The following is a 14703-nucleotide window of genomic DNA, read 5'->3' on the forward strand; positions in this document are numbered from 1 at the left end:
ATCATTGGTCAAATGTTTAAAGCTACAGCAAAGGAGTTACCTTGTTTCCTGGAGACCAATTGTTTGCAGGGGCTTCCTCCTGCTCTAAAACCTCACAATCAGCTTTTTTCCCCAGGGGAACTGTAATGGGCACAAACCTTGGCCCTACTCAGTAGGGAACACTATTCTTTAGAGGATGTATTCTCTTGGCTCAAGTTATTCTCAAGTCAAGTTCTCTGCAGGGGCTTCTTTCTGCTCTAAAGTCTCAGCTTTTGTCCCTAGGGGAACCCTAATGGGCACGGACTTGGGGCCTACCTAATAGGGGACGTATTCTCATGGCTCAAGGGATTCTCTAGGGGAGGTACTCTCAATGCATGTTGTTTGCAGGGGCTTCCTTCTAATCTAAAATTTCACAATTAGTTTTTGTCCCCAGGGAACCGTAATGGGCACGAACCTCATTCCTACCTAATAGAGGAGGTATTCTCTAGCATTTATTCTTATTGTGTCTCCTAACAGAAAGTTATAGTGATGTTTAGGATCATTTAAATAAGAAAATGTTCCAGCATGTCTTACGTTTGGACAAATAATCTATGTAACATAATGGAAAAGGATGCACATTGTATTAGGGCACAAACACTCACATGGACACAGCTGTAAAACTGTGTGCTGTTGTAATAAATGTGCACATTTAAGCCGGGCACAATGACCTTTTAACAGTGCATCCACTTACCACCTAACATTGCCATCTATATCATGCGTCCAAGGTAGAGAGGCGGCACTTCAATGATGTAGAAAGGGACATTATTAACCCACTAGCTGAATACCCGGCGTTGCCCGGTTTTTCCTTCCTCATCCTTGTTGGGGAGGAAAATCAACAAAGGAGGAAGCTTTTGACTTCAAATCCCATCCCCATATATTGTTGTCATATCCCAACCCCATATCCCGTCCTCATACCCAGACCTCCTATCCCATCCTCCTATCCCATCCTCCTATCCCGACCTCCTATCTCGAGCTCCAATCCCATCATTCTATCCCGTCCTCCTATCCCGACCTCCTATCCCGTCCTCCTATCCTGTCCTCCTATCCTGTCCTCCTATCCTGACCTCCTATCTCATCCTCCTATCTCCACCTCTTATCCCGACCTCCTATCCTGACCTTCTATCTCAACCTCCTATCCCGTCCTCCTATCCTGACCTCCTATCCTGACCTCCTATCTAAACCTCCTATCCCATCCTCCTATCTCGACCTCTTATCCCATCCTCCTATCTCGTCCTGCTATCTCGACCTCCTATCCCGACCTCCTATCCCGTCCTCATATCCCGACCTCCTATCCCGACCATCCCGTCCTCCTATCCCGATCTCCTATCTCGACCTCCCATCCCGTCCTCATATGGGACTTTAAACAAAAACCCCGACCCTCACAAATGGGGGTAGTTAAGGGTTAAATTAACTATCCTATATTTTAAGTGGACATATAAGTAACATGTGACCAAGTATTATCGAAATATCTTCAGCCGTTTGGAAGTTATGCAGTAACATATATTTCCCATAGACTTGTATAGGACTTTAAACATAAACCCCGCCCCTGGCAAATGGGGGTGAGTAAGGGTTAAATCACCTATCCTATTTTTGTTGTTGACATATAAGTAACATGTGGCCAAGTTTCATGTTAATATCTTTAGCTGTTTGGAAGTTTTTGTGGAACATACACACATATATCTACATACATACATACACACACACACACACATATATACATACATACATACATACATACATACACACACACACACACACATATATACATACATATATACATACATACATACACACACACACGTTGAGTTTTATATATACAGTGACCCCCCGACCTACGATGGCCCCGACATATGATGAAATCGACATACAATGCATTTTTATGTCGGGGCCATCACATTAAGTGCTATCCGGCAGCACCAAATGCTTAAGCTGCTGCCGGATAGCAGCTTAATGTTCCCCATGTGGTGCAGTAAGTATTACTTACCCCTCCACGATGCTCCGGGGTGCCCTCCGGGTCCAGCGCTGGTCTTCCGGTGTCTTCTCGGCCCTCTCCGATGATGTCAATACGCTGCTGCACACGTCATCCAATAGGAATGGCTTACGCAGCGGCGTAATGACGTCGCTACGCAGGCCCAGTAAGGCTGCAGAGGACCGGAGAAGACAGAAGAGGACCGGAGAAGACCAGGAGAGGAGCAGAGAAGACAGAAGAGGACCGGAGAAGACAGAAGAGGACCGGAGAAGACAGCAGAGGACCGGAGAAGACAGAAGAGGACCGGAGAAGACAGAAGAGGACCGGAGAAGACAGAAGAGGACCGGAGAAGACAGAAGAGGACCGGAGAAGACAGCAGAGGACCGGAGAAGACAGAAGAGGACCGGAGAAGACAGCAGAGGACCGGAGAAGACAGAAGAGGACCGGAGAAGACAGCAGAGAGCCCAGAGGAGGCCGGGGTCACCATCGGGAGCGGCGGGGACACCATCTCAAGCGGCGGGGACAGGTGAGTACAGCTTCCTATACTTTACATTGCACGAATCCCTCAACATACGATGGATTCGACAAACGATGGCTCGTTTGGAACGAATTACCATCGTATGTTGAGGGACCACTGTATATAGATTCCGTTCACAAAGTGCAACGTTTCAGTCTTACAATGAGACCAGGCTCACATGGCTTGAGAAAGGTCTCTTTGTGAGACTGAAACGTTGCACTCTGTGAACTGAATGGGGGAATAAAGTCATTTTCTTCACCAGGATAGGGGATAAGTTTCAGATCAGGGGGGGGGGGGTTCAACCGCTGGGGCTCCCCGTGATCTCCTGTACGGGGCCCCGGCTGCCGCGGGAAGGGGGCGTGTTGACCACTGCACGAAGTGGCGGCTGACACGCCCCCTCAATAAAACTCTATGGCAGAGCCGAAGCGCTGCCTTCGGCAATCTCCAGCTCTGCCATAGAGATGTATTGAGGGGGCGTGTCAGCTGCCGCTTCCTGCGGTGGTCGACACCCGCTATCTGGCCAGCGAGCCGGGGCCCCCGTACAGGAGATCGCGGGGGGCCTCAGCGGTCGGACCCCCCGCCATCTGAAACGTTAGGATAGGGGATAAGTTTTTCAGCACTGGACTACCCCGTTAACTGTGCCAGTCATTGAGAACCCATTGGTCTAGTGGTGCCCACTTTCTCCTTCTATCATACAAGTATATATTGTGAGGCTGTAATAACATTAGTTAGGGGAACAGTCACCCCCGGCTATGGTTTAGGGACACACAATCTAATTTTCTGGGCATAGATTTCAGAAGCCAAGTGCCAACAATGTAACCCTGTAACTCTCTTTGCAGATGCCCATGATCCCCTCCCTTGCCCACTCCTTCGACTACACCTTGATTTGTTCCCCCCTTTATCGTTTGGAGGAGAACAGGTCCGCAGTTAAATCTGGTAAAGCTTTACTAATCTAGAACAATGACACATTGAGAGCTACTAAGGCCATAGGTACAAGCTGAACAATGGGCAGAGAAATTCATTTTAAGATCACAGGAAAGCAAACAAAGGAAGGTCACGCGGCCCATTGTTAGAGGACTCCTTATCGTCCTTTATTCCTACAATGTCAACATATTGTAGAACACTGCAATGCAAACAGGCACATGGTCCACGGAACATTTAAACTTGCCTTTGCCCCTTTAAACACGAAAAACTACAACTCCCAGCATGCCCGGACAGCCTACGGCTGTCCGGGCATGCTGGGAGTTGTAGTTTTTCAACAACTGGAGGCATGCTGTTGGGAAACATTGTTGCTTCCTTCCAGAACAACCTATGGATGGGTTGTGTTTTTGGGTTGCAGACAAACTCTTTTGTCATGAATAGGAATGAGTTGCAGTACTATGCACAACCTGTGAACAGGGGTGGTGCTGTTTTTTATTTAATTTAAATTTTTTATTTTTTTAAAGAAAAATGCCATGTTTCTCCAATTCTGGAAAAGCCTTCGAAATACCCTGTGCTGCTGTAGAAATGGGGTGGGATTGCTTCTTCCAATTATATGACTTGTGATATGATCCATTCCTGTGATCTGATTGTATAAAGCAGTGGTCTCCAAACTGTGGCCCTCCAGATGTTGCAAAACTACAACTCCCAGCATGCCTGGACAGCCAACGGCTGGGAATTGTAGTTTTGCAACATCTGGAGGGCAACAGTTTTGAGACCACTGGTATAAAGGCTACAGGATCCCTGCCAACTATAAACCTGGATATAGATATAGACCCCTGATCAAACTGTGGGGGCCTGATGAGCCCTTCCAAACCCACCTGCACCTCCATTTTCCCTATAGATGTGTTGATCTTCATTGATCACGACATCTAAAGGGTTAAAGGGATACTCCGCTGGAAAATATTTTTTTTTTAAATCAACTGGTGCCAGAAAGTTAAATAGATTTGTAAATGACTTCTATTTAAAAATCTTAATCCTTCCAGTACTTATCAGCTGCTGTATGCTCCAGAGGAAGTTCTTTTCTTTTTGAATTTCCTTTCTGTCTGACCACAGTGCTCTCTGCTGACAACTCTGTCCATTTTAGGAACTGTCCAGAGCAGGAGCGGTTTGCTATGGCGATTTGCTCCTACTGCAGACAGTTCCTAAAATGGACAGAGGTGTCAGCAGAGAGCACTGTGGTCAGACAGAAAGGAAAATCTAAAAGAAAAGAACTTCCTGTGGAGCATACAGCAGCTGATAAATACTAATTTTTATGGAAGTAATTTTACAAATCTGTTTAACTTTCTGGCACCAGTTGATTTAAAAAAAAAAATTCCCAGTGGAGTACTCCTTTAATGGCAGACATCAGTGTGATTGATGATGTCCACCATTAGCGGTGAGTCCCTGGCTACGAAGCAAGCACTTAGCTGTTCCGTAAAGTTGAACTCGGCAACGCTGTAAATTTAGGCTGCGTGTCCTTCTTAAAGGGGTACTCCAGTGGAAAACTTTTTTTTATTTTTTTATTCAATTGGTGCCAGGAAGTTAAACAGATTTGTAATTTATTTCTATAAAAAAATCTCAATCCTTCTAGTACTTATCAGCTGCTGTATGCTCCAGACACCTCTGTCCATGTCAGGAACTGTCCAGAGCAGGAGAGGTTTGCTATGGGGATTTGCTCCTGCTCTGGACAGTTCCTAAAATGGACAGAGGTGTCAGCAGAGAGCACTGTGGTCAGACAGAAAGGACTTCCTGTGGAGTATACAGCAGCTGATAAGTATTGGAAGGATTAAGATTTTTAAATAGAAGTAATTTACAAATCTGTTTAACTTTCTGCCACCAGTTTAAGGGTTTCAACCGTAGCTCATTTGCTGGAGACACATTCCCTTTAAATCTAGTGTTGTTTCTTTGGCGCAACTACACCGGCCATCATAACACGCCGGATACGGTAAAATCAGCTTATAGGAAACCATGTGGCTTTTCAGGCACCTATGAACACAACTGTAAGTAGCTGATATAGTTTTAGTGTTTGAGTCACTGCGCCATTTTAAACCACCGCCTGTAAATCATCCATTCACAATTTACACTTAAGTTTCCAAATTGCAAAGCAAACACCGGCTCATGAATGGAGGACTGATAAGCGTGGCGCACAGCGGCGCGTGAGACAATCGGAACATTTCCGTATAAGCAGCTGGAGGCAAGAACCTGCAGATAAGGGAGGTTTTAATTTGATTTACATGGCCGCATAATGTTATCGTAACCTTTAATAGAATCTGCGCAGGGAACAGTCAAAGGATATTTCCGCTCCACAGCGGCGTATCTAATCCGCCATCGGTTCTACAACTACGGGGTAGATTACATTCATCAAAGTAATGGCCGCCCGCTTCATTAACTTCCGTTCATTCTAAGGCAGTGGTCTCAAACTGTGGCCCTCCAGGTGTTGCAAACCTTTAACTCCCAGCATGCCTGGACAGCCGAAGGCCTTTCTGCCTCCTCCAGAGGATCCGCACTGTCCCGGAAAAGGTAAATTAAGGCTTCCTTCTCATCTCATCCCTTTGTGCAGTGGTCTCAAACTGTGTCCCTCCAGATGTTGCAAAACTTCAACTCCCAGCATGCCCGGACAGCCAGAGGCCTTTCTGCCTCCTCCAGAGGATCCGCACTGTCCCGGAAAAGGTAAATTAAGGCTTCCTTCTCATCTCATCCCTTTGTGCAGTGGTCTCAAACTGTGTCCCTCCAGATGTTGCAAAACTTCAACTCCCAGCATGCCCGGACAGCCGTTGGCTGTCCGGGCATGCTGGGAGCTGAAGTTTTGCAACATCTGGAGGAACACAGTTTGAGACCACTGTTCAAAGGGACATTCCGGATTCTGCCAAATGAAAAGCTTTTACAGTGTTTCCGTCATCCGTTCTAGTTTTCTAGATCTCTTCTTGCTGTCATTCTGTCAGAACCTTCATGGTGTGCACCAATGCATAAATAATTTTGAGATACACTTGAGATACACTCAATGTAACTGCATAGACCGGGGCAGTTCCCTCTGAGTTTGAAGCCCAAACATCATTTGCTCCATAAGAAGACGATAATCATTACAGTCCTGTCAGACACTGTGCCCCCTAAATATAATACTGCCACACACTGTGCACCCTGAAAATAATACTGCCAGCCTGTAGTGTTCTCCCCCAGACCCCTTGGTCATCATCTGCTATTTACACCCCAGACCCCTATGCCACCCCTCAGACCTCTCTGTCCTTCTAGAGACCCCACTGCCCCCTCCTACTCCCAGACCCTTAAGTCCCGCCTAGACCCCTCTATCCCTTTCCAGACCCCTCTTCCCCTCCTTCAGACCACTCTCTTCCTTCAGACCCCTATCCCCCACTCCTGAACCTTCTGTGTCCCCCAGACCCCTATGTTTTCCTCCTGAACCCTCTCTACCTGACAGACCCCCCTGTCCTACTCCCAGTCCCCTCTATGCCCTTTTCCAGACCCCTCATCCCCTCCTTTAGACCACTCTCTTCCTCCAGGCCCCTATTCCCCCCTTCTCCAGACCCCTCTGTGTCCTCCAGATCCCTATGTCCTCCTCCAGATCACTATGCCCCATGACTCCTCTGTGTTCCCCAGACCCCACGTCCTCCTCAGACCCCTACCAGACCCCTATGTCCTTCTCCAGACCCCTATGTTTTCCTCCAGACCCCTCTGTACCCCACAGACCCCCCTGTCCTACTCCCAGACCCCTCTATACCCTTTTCCAGACCCCTCGTTCCCTCCTCTAGACCACTCTCTTCCTCCAGACCCCTATTCCCCTCTTCTCCAGACCCCTCTGTGTCCTCCAGACCCCTATGTCCTCCTCCAGACTTCTACCAGACCCTTTTGTCCTCCTCCAAATCACTATGCCCCATGACTCCTCTGTGTTCCCCAGACTCCACATCCTCCTCAGACCCCTACCAGACCCCTAGGTCCTTCTCCAGACCCCTACGCCTCCCCTGACTCCTACGTGCCCCCCAGACCCCACGTCCTCCTTCTGACCCCTATGTCCTTCTCCAGACCCCTATGCCCCCCTGACTCTTCTGTGCCCCCCTGACCCCATGTCCTTCTCCAGACCCCTTTGACCTCCCCTCAGACTCCTCTGTCCTCATCCTCCAGACCCCAATGCCTACTTTCTTCAGAACCCTATGCCCGCTGTGCCCGATGGCCAGTGGGGTACGATCAATTATTGGAAAGCGTGGGGGCCATAAACTGTTCTTTTACAGGGGCCAAAGAAGATATATTCCTAGGCAAGTTCCAAAAAAAAAAGAATTTCATGAAAATAATACCACAAGTACATGGCATCAGAACAGAAGATTACATCAGACCGACGCGTTTCTAGCAGCTAAATGCTCTTAGTCACAGTCTATAAAATGTCATGAATTTAAAATGTTGAAAACGGCCTCTGTATGTTATAGGTGAGGACATCATAATATGATCTGTACAGTGATCTCTCAACTTACAATGGCCTCAACAAACAATAGTTTCAACATACAATGGTCTTTTCTGGACCATTGTAATTTGGAACCAGACTCAACATACAATGTACAGACAGTCCAGATCTGTGAAACGTGTCAATGGCTGGAAGAACCGACCAATCAGAATGGGCATTCACTGGTAAAACCCCTGTATTACTGAAGTGCATACACTGCTTATACAGTGTAGAATAGGCTATTATTAGAGAATAATGTAAAGGTTCTTGTGTATGCCTTGTGCTTACCTGTTTTTGCTGATGTGGCAGGCATTGGATAGACTCCATCTTGGTTTACAAATGCACAATGATGTGGGTACTGTAATGCAGCCTACATTTTCACATGAATCCTCTGGCTGAGGATCAGGTGGTTGATCACTCCAGCTGGTCATCTTGTCAACCCCTAGAGTGCTTTTTTGAAGTCTATGGAGGACAGCAGGCAGCTGGTTATACACATAACATAACTATCTCTCTCATTGCTCCCATAGACTCTTGTCACGGCTCTGGCGGTGGCTTATCTCCCCGAGAACAAAAGAATGGCGCTGTTGAATTCCAACATGCCCGACTGTTCTTTCCCCCACAATCTGCTGTCAGGGGCAGTCAGGTGGCAGCTATACCCAGAGGTGTAACTAGTGGCACCCAATGCAAAATCTGTTACAGGGCCCTATGTAGGGTTGCTACCTGGCTGGTATTTTACCAGCACAGCCGGTATTTTGGCCACCCTGCCGGTATTTTTATATAAAAAAATCCAGCAATGCAATGGCCTGTATTTATCCAACCAATCCTCCAACTATCGGAATGTTGCACCATAACTTATATCGCTGTTTCCCAACCAGGGGTGCCTCCAGCTGTTGCAAAACTACAACTCCTAGCATGCCTGGACAGCCAACGGCTGCACGTCATCTTCAGTGTTCCGACCACCGCTCCTCCGGTCCCCGGGACCTACTGCTATGGCCCATAGGCCATAGCAGTACATTGTGACCCCGGACCAGAGGAGCGGTGGTCGGAATACTGCACCTAATGTGGGGGAACTATACTGCACCTAATGTGGGGGAACTATACTGCACCTAATGTGGGGGAACTATACTGCACCTAATGTGGGGGAACTATACTGCACCTAATGTGGGGAACTATAGTGCACCTAATGTGGGGAGCTATACTGCACCTAATGTGGGGGAACTATACTGTACCTAATGTGGAGAACTGTACTGTACCTAATGTGGGGGAACTATACTGCACCTAATGTGGGGGAACTATACTGCACCTAATGTGGGGGAACTATACTGCACCTAATGTGGGGAACTATACTGCACCTAATGTGGGGGAACTATACGGCACCTAATGTGGGGGAACTATACTGCACCTAATGTGGGGTAACTGTACTGCACCTAATGTGGGGGAGCTATACTGCACCTAATGTGGGGGAACTATACTGCACCTAATGTGGGGAAACTATACTGCACCTAATGTAGGGGAGCTATACTGCACCTAATGTGGGGGAACTATACTGCACCTAATGTGGGGAAACTATACTGCACCTAATGTAGGGGAGCTATACTGCACCTAATGTGGGGGAACTATACTGCACCTAATGTGGGGGAACTATACTGCACCTAATGTGGGGGAGCTATACTGCACCTAATGTGGGGGAACTATACTGCACCTAATGTGGGGGAACTATACTGCACCTAATGTGGGGGAACTATACTGCACCTAATGTGGGGGAGCTATACTGCACCTAATGTGGGGGAACTATACTGCACCTAATGTGGGGGAACTATACTGCACCTAATGTGGAGGAACTATACTGCACCTAATGTGGGGGAACTGTACTGCACCTAATGTGGGGGAACTGTACTGCACCTAATGTGGGGGAACTATACTGCACCTAATGTGGGGGAACTATACTGCATCTAATGTGGGGGAACTATACGGCACCTAATGTGGGGGAACTATACTGCACCTAATGTGGGGGAACTATACTGTACCTAATGTGGGGAACTATACTGCACCTAATGTGGGGGAACTATACGGCACCTAATGTGGGGGAACTATACTGCACCTAATGTGGGGTAACTGTACTGCACCTAATGTGGGGGAACTATACTGCACCTAATGTGGGGGAACTATACTGCACCTAATGTGGGGAAACTATACTGCACCTAATGTGGGGGAGCTATACTGCACCTAATGTGGGGGAACTATACTGCACCTAATGTGGGGGAACTATACTGCACCTAATGAGGGGAGCTATACTGCACCTAATGTGGGGGAACTATACTGCACCTAATGTGGGGGAACTATACTGCACCTAATGTGGGGGAACTATACTGCACCTAATGAGGGGAACTATACTGTACCTAATGTGGGGGAACTATACTGCACCTAATGTGGGGAGCTATACTGCACCTAATGTGGAGGAACTATACTGCACCTAATGTGGGGAGCTATACTGCACCTAATGTGGAGGAACTATACTGCACCTAATGTGGGGGAACTGTACTGCACCTAATGTGGGGGAACTGTACTGCACCTAATGTGGGGGAACTATACTGCACCTAATGTGGGGGAACTATACTGCACCTAATGTGGGGGAACTATACTGCACCTAATGTGGGGAAACTATACTGCACCTAATGTGGAGGAACTATACTGCACCTAATGTGGGGGAACTGTACTGCACCTAATGTGGGGGAACTATACTGCACCTAATGTGGGGAACTATACTGCACCTAATGTGGGTGAACTGTACTGCACCTAATGTGGGGGAACTATACTGCACCTAATGTGGGGGAACTGTACTGCACCTAATGTGGGGAGCTACTATATAAGGATAGGAGTTATACCGTACCACCATCAGTGTCTGGATCACTATATAAGGATAGGAGTGATACATTTCATTAAAAGGCCCAGGAAATTCTCAGCACCAGGCCCATGATGCTCTTAATCCGTCCCTGGGTGTCGGTGCGACTGCCACCTCTGTGCCCCCTATAATTACACCCCATACCCATAAGATGGGCGGCTGCTCCTGCCGAAATCAGCGGGTTTGGCCAACATCTCATATCTATGTGTAGAATTATCCTGACTAAAAATCCTGGGGTCCAACGCCCCAATCCTGCGTTCTTTCTAACGCTGGTGTCTTCTTAGTAACTACGCAGGACTGTGGCTCTGTATGGTCATGGAATGCCGGATAATAAAAAGGCTTTCATACAGACAAAATGACTTGTGCGGAGAAAGTGAGTCATTCACCACTGCGAAAAAGAAATCCCAGAATGGAGAACGAAATGGAGAATTGTTATTTATTTATTTATTTTATTATTTATTTATTTTATTATTTATTTATTTATTTTATTATTTATTTATTTATTTATTTATTTAATTAATTATTTATTTATTTATTTATTTATTTTATTATTTATTTATTTATATAACAAAATCTTTTACAAGCAACAAACAACACTGTCTATATACAAAGACATCCAATATTTATAATGTATATCAGAGCCCCCCATCCTACCCCAAACCCCAGAGATGTGAGAAACACATTATCATTTTTGTATGCAGCGAGAGGAGGGGATGAGTTGTGCAGCAACACCCCTTTTTGGTGTCCATTAGGGAATTGGGGTCCTATTTTGACATCGAAGCTAGCCATATGAATGAAGTAGCTATCAGCTGAACAATCATTGGGCCTACTGCTATCTCTTAGGATTGCACATGCATTCTCAACTAAGCCAAGCGTGCATGTGTTCCGGATGGGAAGAGTGAAAAAAGCTACTGACACTGACTATTCTTCCGCAGAACAAATATGCCTGATCCCTGCTTTCGGGGATGAAGTCAGGTGAACATCACATAGTTGGTTCATCCTGTGTTTACCTAATGTGCATGACCAGCTTGCCCTGAATAGAAACCTGTCCACCTCTGCAACAATGTTTTATTGTGCTATTGTTTCTTTAAAAATATATATTTTTGATGTATACAGCTCCTATACAGTCTTATGTGTCTGCAAAGGTACAGTATTTGAGCACTGCATGGTGGTATTATTTAAGCACTGTATGGTGGTATTATTTGAGCACTGTATGGTGGTATTATTTGAGCACTGTATGGTGGTATTATTTGAGCACTGTATGGTGGTATTATTTAAGCACTGTATGGTGGTATTATTTGAGCACTGTATGGTGGTATTATTTGAGCACTGTATGGTGGTATTATTTGAACAATGTGTGGTGGTATTATTTAAGCACTGTATGGTGGTATTATTTAAGCACTGTATGGTGGTTTTATTTGAGCACTGTATGGTGGTATTATTTGAACAATGTGTGGTGGTATTAGTTGAGCAGTGTATGGTGGTATTATTTGAGCACTGTATGGTGGTATTATATGAGCACTGTATGGTGGTATTATTTGAGCACTGTATGGTGGTATTATTTGAACAATGTGTAGTGGTATTATTTGAGCAGTGTATGATGGTATTATTTAAACAATGTGTGGTGGTATTATTTGAGCACTGTATGGTGGTATTATTTGAGCAGTGTGTGGTGGTATTATTTGAACAATGTGTGGTGGTATTATTTGAGCACTGTATGGTGGTATTATTTGAGCACTGTATGGTGGTATTTTTTGAACAATGTGTAGTGATATTACTTGAGCACTGTATGGTGGTATAATTTGAACAATGTGAAGTGGTATTATTTAAGCACTGTATGGTGGTATTATTTGAACACTGTATGGTGGAATTATTTGATTACTGTATGGTGGTATTATTTGAACACTTTATGGTGGTATTATTTGAACACTTTATGGTGGTATTATTTGAACACTGTATGGTGGTATTATTTGAACACTGTATGGGGTTATTATTTAAGCACTGTATGGTGGTATTATTTGAACACTGTATGGTGGTATTATTTAAGCACTGTATGGTGGTATTATTTGAACACTGTATGGTGGTATTATGTAAGCACTGTATGGTGGTATTATTTGAACACTGTATGGTGGTATTATTTAAGCACTGTATGGTGGTATTATTTGAACACTGTACAGTGGAATTATTTAAGCACTGAATTATGGTATTATTTGAGCACTGTGTGGTAGTATGACTGACAGTATTTAAACACTGTATTTTATTAATATTTGAACACTGTGGAAGTATTATTTATGCACTGTATTTTGAGAATATTTGACAACAGTATAGTGGTATTATTTGAGCACTGTACGGTAATGTCATTTATGTTTGTATTATATGAGCACTATATGGTAGTAATATTTAGGCACTGTATGAAGGCATTTACATTGTGAGGCAAGTGTTTGTATATTATTTTAGCAGTATATAAAGGTAGCAGGGCTGTATAGCATTGTAACTATATGTCTATACGGAAGTGTTATTTGGCCAATGGATGGTGTTATTCTTTAGACAACATACTGTATGGAGTTATTACTTTCTATATATGTGACCAGTATGGCAGCACAGTATATGGCGGGGGAGCAGAAAGGACAGCACAGCACGCCATGTAGTGTAAGACCAACCTTGGCGTAGATTTCTGGGAACCGTCAAGCACTAGGATTATATCATTATACAATATACTGGAGATGAAGCCTGTCGTCCTGCAGAGGAGTCAGATTATCGCAGCCATTTACACTTCCATTAACCTTATTATACACAACAACCAGTTGCACTTCTCTTTCTTCTTTAACAACAAGATTAAAGGAGGGAGGATCTGCGCCATATCCACCCTGCCTGATCCTGGTGTGGGAACGACCAGAAGCCCAAGCTCCGGGTATGGATGGGACTTTACTGGTTTTAGCCGCTCCTGGGAATTTGTCACATAAAACAAATAGTGTTCATATAATTCTCCCAGAAGAAATTCATGACCAATATAAATGCTTATTAATTGTTTTAATTATCACCTATGGACTAAAATCATCCACCATGAGTAGTAACACCAGGGAAGGAATAGGATTCTCACACTCCCAATCCAAGGGGTTTAAAGTCATGGATAAGATCTTCATCACAGCCCAAAATACATGCAGACCCCAAACAGCTAAACAAGTAAAGACCCCAGACCCCAAAACAAATACAGACCCCAGACCCCTAAATAAATACAGACCCCAGATACTTAAACAAATACAGCCCCCAGACCCCTAAACAAATACAGACCCCAGACCCCTAAACAAATACAGACCCCAGACACTTAAATACAGCCCCCAGCCCCCTAAACAAATACAGACCCAAGACACAAACAAATACAGACCCCAGACATTTAAACAAATACAGACCCCAGACATTTAAACAAATACAGACCTCAGACATTTAAACAAATACAGACCCCAGACACTTAAATACAGCCCCCTGCCCCCTAAACAAATACAGACCCCAGACCCCTAAACAAATACAGACCCCAGACACTTAAATACAGCCCCCAGCCCCCTAAACAAATACAGACCCCAGACCCCTAAACAAATACAGACCCCAGACATTTAAACAAATACAGACCCCAGACCCCTAAACAAATACAGACCCCAGATATTTAAACAAATACAGACCCCAGACATTTAAACAAATACAGACCCCAGACATTTAAACAAATACAGACCCCAGACCCCTAAACAAATACAGACCCCAGACCACTAAACAAATACAGACCCCAGACCACTAAACAAATACAGACCCCAGACACTTACATAAATAGAGACCCAGACATTTAAACAAATACAGACCCCAGACCACTGAACAAATATAATACAGACCCCAGACAC

At 45.1% G+C, this 14703-nt stretch overlaps 1 protein-coding gene across 1 annotated transcript in view; it reads right to left on the reverse strand.

The window, feature by feature from the left end:
- Positions 1-14703, reverse strand: part of SLC22A18 (solute carrier family 22 member 18) — a 134579-nt gene that overhangs the window by 445 nt on the left and 119431 nt on the right. The window lies entirely within an intron of this gene.

The sequence above is a fragment of the Hyla sarda genome, chromosome 6 (assembly GCF_029499605.1).
Source record: "Hyla sarda isolate aHylSar1 chromosome 6, aHylSar1.hap1, whole genome shotgun sequence".
Taxonomy (NCBI): Eukaryota; Metazoa; Chordata; class Amphibia; order Anura; family Hylidae; genus Hyla; species Hyla sarda.